Source organism: Callospermophilus lateralis, chromosome X (assembly GCF_048772815.1).
Source record: "Callospermophilus lateralis isolate mCalLat2 chromosome X, mCalLat2.hap1, whole genome shotgun sequence".
NCBI classification, from domain to species: domain Eukaryota; kingdom Metazoa; phylum Chordata; class Mammalia; order Rodentia; family Sciuridae; genus Callospermophilus; species Callospermophilus lateralis.
This window is the reverse complement of record NC_135325.1, coordinates 24,077,803-24,085,155: the sequence shown is the minus strand read 5'-3', so window position 1 is coordinate 24,085,155 and position 7,353 is coordinate 24,077,803. Positions and strand designations below refer to the sequence as shown.

Sequence of the window (7,353 nt, the reverse complement as noted above, 5' to 3'; positions counted from 1 at the left end):
ATGATTGGTCTTGGGGATAAATGGAACCAGAAGCTAGAATGCTTCAAATTCCAGTTCAGGCTCTCAATCTTACCACTCTCAGACAGGGTCATTTTTTTTTTTCTAAACCTCCCAAAGTCATGAGCTACAGGCTTGGAACCATGGCCTCTGAGAAGTAGTAGTGGGATTATGCCTATTAAATTGCTATCAGACAGAAGATGTCTCTCTTTCCCCATTCCCAGTTTTGTTTTGTTTTATTTGTTTGTGTTTGTTTTTGATTTTGAGACAGGGTCTCAACATCATTCCAATTTTTAAAACACCAAAGGAAGAGCCTAATTGTGTGGGTTTGGGTATCATAACCACTCCTGTAAAGAAAATACATGTGTGACCTAAGAAAAAAAATAAAGAGAAATATTTCTAAATGAAAAGGTTAGATGGACATGCTATTTTTAGAAGAACAAAAAGATACACATCTTACATTTTTAGAGGACAGAAATCTAAAAATAGTCACACTGGGCTAAAGTAAGATGTCCACAGAGGTAGAGATCCTTTCTGGGGACTCTTTGGAAGACTTCTTTTTTACCTTTTCCAATTTCTAGAGGCTGTCCCCATTCCTTAGTTCATGGCCCCCTTCCATCTTCAAAATCAGCCATGATATTTCTCTGACACTCATTTTTAAAACTGAATTGCTGTGAGGGAGGTACTGGAGAATAAACCCAGAAGTCCTTTACCACTGACCTATATCCCCACCCTTTTCAAACCTTTTAAAAATTTGAGATATGGTCTCATTAAATCGCTGAGGGTCTGGCTAAGTTGCTGAGGCTGACTTCAAACTTGTTATCCTCCTGCTTCAACCTCCTGAGTAGCTGGAATTATAGGTGTGTGCCACTGTGCATAGCTGACACTGACATTTTTGCCTACCTTGTCTACATTTAAGGACCCTTGTGATTATATTAGGTCCATCCAGATAAACCAAAATAATATTTCTTTAGGGGAATTAGAGTTATAGATAGAATTATTGTTCTTGTGGTTGTTGTTGTTGTTATGGTTGATAATCACCTGACCTTCAGATTTTCACAGGTTCTGGTATTAAGACATAGATATGTATGGGGGGGATTGGGGAGAGCTGGCATTATTATCCCTACCAAAGTATTTCTTTTCATAAAAATAATGGAGCCTAATCCATTGGTTTTCAAAGTGGGGCATTTATAAACAAAAATACTGACTTCTGGATCCCACCCATTATGATTTAATTGGCCTGGAGTTCCTTCGCCCCTTTAAACATACACACACATACAAAGCATGTACACATGCACACATGCACTCACACACACACACACAATTAACTGGATTAAAATGGGACATCTCACCCATGCTGGGCCAATGGAGAACTTCCCTGGGGATTTAGAATAGGGAGAGGCAATTGGTAATATTGAGTATCCGATGCTATATCATATCCATGTAGGTGCTGTAGCATCAGGAGAAGTAGAGAAAACAAGACTGGAGGGAATGGGAGAGACAAAGAAAAAAGGTAGACAGAGTGTAGCTGAGCCTGCATCCTCAATGGTTGTCTGACTCATGATTAAAATGGCTTTCTTAACTCTGGGATTCTATGAGGAATCACTGAATCCACATAAGAAAGTCACTTATTCTACCAAAGCTAGCTCAAGTTGATTTCTCTTACAGAAACCATAAAGTGTTCTAATTAATATGTGATGTAAGCTTAATTTTCCTCCAGTTACTTCTTTTGATATGTCTGTTGTTTAATAAATAAGGCAGGATTAAAAACCAAATTTTTAGAGTTGTTATTACAGATCATCCTTCTACATCACCAGCACTCATCTGTTGAGAGCCACAGCCGCAAACACACACGCCTCACCACAGGAGCTCTTCAGGAATTCCCTCTGAGCCCAACTGCCACCACCGGATTCCGCTGAGCCTCTCAAACCCCCACTCCTCCCGCTCTTGAGGCCGATTGGCTGGGTTGCATGGTCTGAGCCAAAAGAGTCCCCCAATGAGCAGTTCCGTGATCTGAAAGGGCTGGGAAACAGCCCAATGAGCATCACCGCAGAGGAGTCAATCAGCTGGAAGTTTGCTGGTGCCATGGTGAGCCAATCAGCTGGAAGTTTGCTGGGGCCACTTGAGCTGTGGCTCTCAACACTCATCTGTTATCCCATATTCTTCTATTCCTCCATTCTCTTAATAGTTACTCAGAGTCCTTGAAAGGGGCTTCTCCCTCCAATAGTCCAGTTTCCCTCAGACATACCAGTCAAGTATAGATCCTGCTTAACTGATGTCCAGTCAATAATAATGACTTGCAAATCAAATCTCTAGCACTAAACCCTTTTCTGATTTTCAGATCTATGGTAACAGCTGGCTAATGGATCCTTCTTCTTCAAGGTAAAAGAAATAGAACTCAGTTTTTCTCCCCAGATTTGCCTTTTTATTGCATTTTCTTTCCTTGTTAATGAGACCACCATGAACCTACTACATACATTCAAAGTGGAAATAACTAATGACCACTTTGTCTTAATTCCCAGGTGTCTATTCATTCTACCTCCTTTATGTTTCACTTATTAATTCCTCTCTCTTGCCTCACTTCAGATTGATCCTCAATCACTTGAGCTACAACATGGTCTCCCAATTCATCTTCTTGTCTTTAATTTCTCACAAATCCAATCCACCTGTTATGATTTGGAAAGGAGGTGTCCCACCAAAAACTCCTGTGTTAATACAGAGGTAAAATAATTAGATTATGACAGCTGTAACATAATCAGTCAATCCAAGTTTGAATGGAATGACTGTGTGGTAACTCTAGGCAGGTGGGGTGTGGCTGGAGGAGGTGGGTCACTGGGGGGTATGCCTTTGGAGGTTATATCTTGTCCCTCTGGCTCCTCCTTCTCTCTTTGCTTCCTGGCCACTGTGGGCAGAGCAGCATTCTGTCACTGTGCCCTTCTGCCATAATGCTCTGCCTCACCTTAGGCCCAGAGCAATGGAATCAGTTGGCCATGGACTGAATCTCTAAAACCATGAGCCAAAATAAACTTTTCCTCCTCTAAGATGTTCTTCTCAGGTATTTTTGGTCACAGTGACATAAAGCTAATACACCATCCTTCCCAATTTTGCCGATTATCTTTATAAACACAAATATGATCAAGCCTCTGTACTGCTTAAAAACATTTTATGACTACTATTCACTTAAATTACAAACTCCTTAGGCACAATCAAATTTTCTAATTATCTGGCTCTATCATGCCCTTGCAAATTCGTATCCCCACTCATCATATACATATACCCTAGGCTATTATTTCAATTTGTCTTATATTTTCTTTTTCTTTTTTGATACGATAGATTTTACTTATAAAATGATGTAAATATCATTTGAAATTAGGAAACAGTGCAAATTTTTATTCATAAAATTATGAATAAAAATAGCAAAAGTGGATTGATAGAGCCACACAATAATAACAAAACAGGAAGGCAATGAAACATTCCAGAGACATCTTGGAAAGTTCCAAAGAAACACATTTGAGGCTAGGAATCCACTTAAGCTGTGGTTGCGCAACAGGTTATATTCATTCCTACATTTTTCTCAATAAGCTCTTCCTTATGTTTGCCTTTTTCTTTTCCAACTTGTTGAGACTTGGCTTTGCATTCAATAATTTCTTTTTCTATCTTTGTCCAGTTTTAGCCTGATAACCACCTTGCTTAGGTGAATGCCCACTTAAATGGTCGTGTCATTAGCCTTCTCATGCTGCAACCATTTGATATAAATGACATATTTATTTCTATATACCTGGACTTCCTTGCCAATTTTGCAATCATTTTAGAGTCTTAAACCCTGAACTTTGTCATTCTTGCAGGTGGGTATGGAATGAATGTTTTATTTCTGCTGCAACTTGTTGGAGAGCAGAGACTACTGTAATCTTCCTGTGCATGTGTGAGAGGGCACTGAAATAGCATTTGTAGTTTCTGCTGCATCACAGGATCACCACAAGGTTGAACTCCATAATGGTTGTCTACCTGATGCCTCTGTCTTATATTTTCATTCTGTTAGGCATTTTTCATTCTCTCTGTCCAGTAGACACATGTTTAGAGACCAAGCTCAAATGATATCCACTATCTAAGATACTCTTGATGCCACTCCAGGCAGAGTAAACTAGTTATTTCTACTTCATCTTGCTATTCTAGTACTAGCATCATCATCATCCTCCCCCCCAACTCCTCCTCCTCCTCCTTTTGTACCAGGGATTAAACCCAGAGGCATTTAACCACAGAATTATATCTCCAACCCCCTTTTTATATATTATCTAGAGACAAGGTCTCACTAAGTTTCTGAGGCTGGCTTTGAACTCACAATCCTCCTGCCTCAGCCTCCCAAGCCACTAGGACTACAAGCCATGCACCACTGCCCCTGGCTAGTATCCCACTTCTTAAAGCTTGTACTCTACCAATTTATGCCTGCGTCTTCCACTTCACTAAGAGATCTTTGGGTGCAGAGACAGTGCACAGCCAGCATTTATCACAAAGCATGAGACATATTAAGTTAGAAAAAAAAAATTCTTGTGGAAAAAATATGTACTATGATTTAAATATTAGTTCTCTCTAAAATTCATGTTGAGATTTAATTTCCATTGTAACAAAAATGAGGCCTAGGGCTGAGGTTGTAGATCAGTGGTAGAGTGCTTGCCTTGCTTGTGAAAGGCACTTTGGTTCAATCCTCAGCAGTACATAAAAAAATAAAATGAAGGCACTATGTCCATTTCACACTATATATATATATATATATATATATATATATATATAGAGAGAGAGAGAGAGAGAGAGAGAGAGAGAGAGAGAGAGAGGCCTAATAGAAGGTACACAAATCATGAGAGCTCCATCATCATGAGTAAATTAATGCTTTTATCACAGGAGTGGGTCAGTCATAAAAGAGAGGGATGGGGCCCTCTTTTCTTATCTTTCACATGAAGTGGATTTCTGTTACCATGTGGTACCCTCCATTAAATTATGGGAGAGCAAGAAGGCCTTCACTAGATATAGCCCCTTGATCTTGGACTTCTCAACATCCAGAACTGTGAGAAATAAATTTATTTTCTTTATAAATTACTCAGTCTGTGGCATTCTGTTCTAGCAGGAGAAAATGGACTGAGAAGGAAAAAAAATGGAAAGAGATTCCAAACTGTCTTTTGTTCATGATGTCCCAGTTCTCTTTTTAAAATCTCTTGTGTTACATATCACTTCACTAATATTCACTCCAACAGTTCATTCCCAACACCTGTTTTAAGAATTGGCTCAAACACACATCCAGAAATAGTGGAGTAGTACACGTGCTGATTGAGCCCCTGCTCTGATAGATAACTTCCTTTAGGACTTTTCATCACTTATGTATTTAATCCATACTGACAACATAATTTTAGCTGTTCTTAACTTTGTATGTATGAATATATGTGTGTGTCTGTCTATCTATCTGTCTATTCTATCTATCTATCTATCTATCTATCTATCTATCTATCTAATCTATCAGGGATTGAAACCAGGGGTGCTCTACCACTGAGCTACACCCCCAGTCCTTTTTATTTTCATTTTAAGACAGAGTATCATAAAGTTGCTGAGGCTGGCCTTGAGCTGACAATCATCCTACCTCAGCCTCCCAAACTGCTGGAATTTCAGGTGTGTACAACTACACCCTGCATCTTTATATTTTTAACACTTCCCTGTGATTGGTAAACTGCAAGAAAACAGGGTTTTATTTTTGTATTTCTTTCATATCTTTTCAAAAACTGTTGGTAAACATAAATGAAGTAAGATAGAGCATCTGATGGACCATAAAATTTGGCTCAATAAATTTAAAAGGATTGAAATTATACAGATTATGTGCTGTAACTACAATAAAATTAGAGATCTAGAAAAAGCCCCATATATTTGTAAATTAAATAACATAAACATTAATTACATTTTATATACTAGCACACATTAGAGAATAAAATTTTAATTACAACAACAGCATAAATTATATAGTGTTTAGGGACAAATATATCAAAGTATATTCAAAACTTCTATATTAAAACCTACAAAATACTACTGAGAAAATTTCATCAAAACCTAAATGAAAAAAATGTACCATTCTTCTACATAGGAAGACTCATAATTGTTAAGATATCATTTCTCCAACATGGATTTTAGAAGCAGCATACTCCTAATTGTAATCCCAGAAGAGTTTTAAAGAAATACTAATTGGATAGGGCATAGAGGAAACTAAAGGCATATGGAAATACAAAAAATAAATCTATATTATGCAAAGTAATTTTGAAAAAGAATAAAGCTAAAGAACTTAAAATAACTGACAATTGAGGCTTATATTTTAATAGTAATGAAGACAGTGTGACATAAGGATCAACAAATATATCAGTAAAATTGCATAGAGAGTGTAGAAACATCCTCCCACCTGTAAAGTCATTTGACTTTTGGACAAAATAACCAAGGCAATTCTTTGGGGACAGAAAAGTCTTTTCCATGCATGATAATGGAACTACTGAAACAAAACTCAATTCTCTTTTGGGAGGGTATGGGGGGTAACCGGCGATTGAACTCAGGGGCACTCAACCAGTGAGCCACATCCCCAGCCCTATTTTGTATTTTATTTAGAGACAGGGTCTCACTGAGTTGCTTAGCGCCTGGCTTTTGCTGAAGCAGGCTTTGAACTCGTGATCCTCCTGCCTCAGCCTCCTGAGCCACTAGGATTGCAGGCATGCGGGCTCAATTCTTACTTTATGCTATAAACAAAAATTAATTTGAGATGGGACAGATATGTAAAATAAGAAGTAAAACTATAAATCTTTTACATAAATTCGTAGACTATCTTTGTGACATGAGGTCAGGTAAAGGTTTCTTAGAATAAAGAAAGCAGTAACCATAAATGAAAAACAATGATAATTTAGACTTTGTAAAATTTAAAACATTTGCTCATCAAAAGGCATCATTAAGAAAATTAATGAACAACTAGGCACAATGGCACAGGCCTGTAATCCCAGCTACTTGGAAGGCTGAGGCAGGAAGACGGCAAGTTTGAAGCCAGCCTCAGCAACTTACAAAGGCCCTAAGAAACTTAGTGAGACCCTGTCTCAAAATAAAAAATAAGAAAGAGCTGGATGTAGTTCAGTGGTAGAAGTACCCCTTGGTTTCATCGCCAGTATCAAAAGAAAAGAAATTAAAAAACAATCATCAGGCTGGGAGAAAAATTTGTAAAATATATACATTTGACAAAATACTGGTATTGATATATATACACAATCTTTGCAACTCTACAATAAAAAGAAAAAAAAACTATTTAAAATGAGCAAAAACATTAAGTAAAACCCTCACATATATGGA

The 7,353-nt window shown here is 37.7% G+C and overlaps 1 pseudogene; it reads right to left on the bottom strand.

The window, feature by feature from the left end:
• Window positions 1–3,525: 3,525 nt before the first annotated feature.
• LOC143639371 (large ribosomal subunit protein uL24 pseudogene) lies at window positions 3,526–3,989 on the bottom strand (annotated as a pseudogene).
• Between the last annotated feature and the right edge of the window lie 3,364 nt (window positions 3,990–7,353).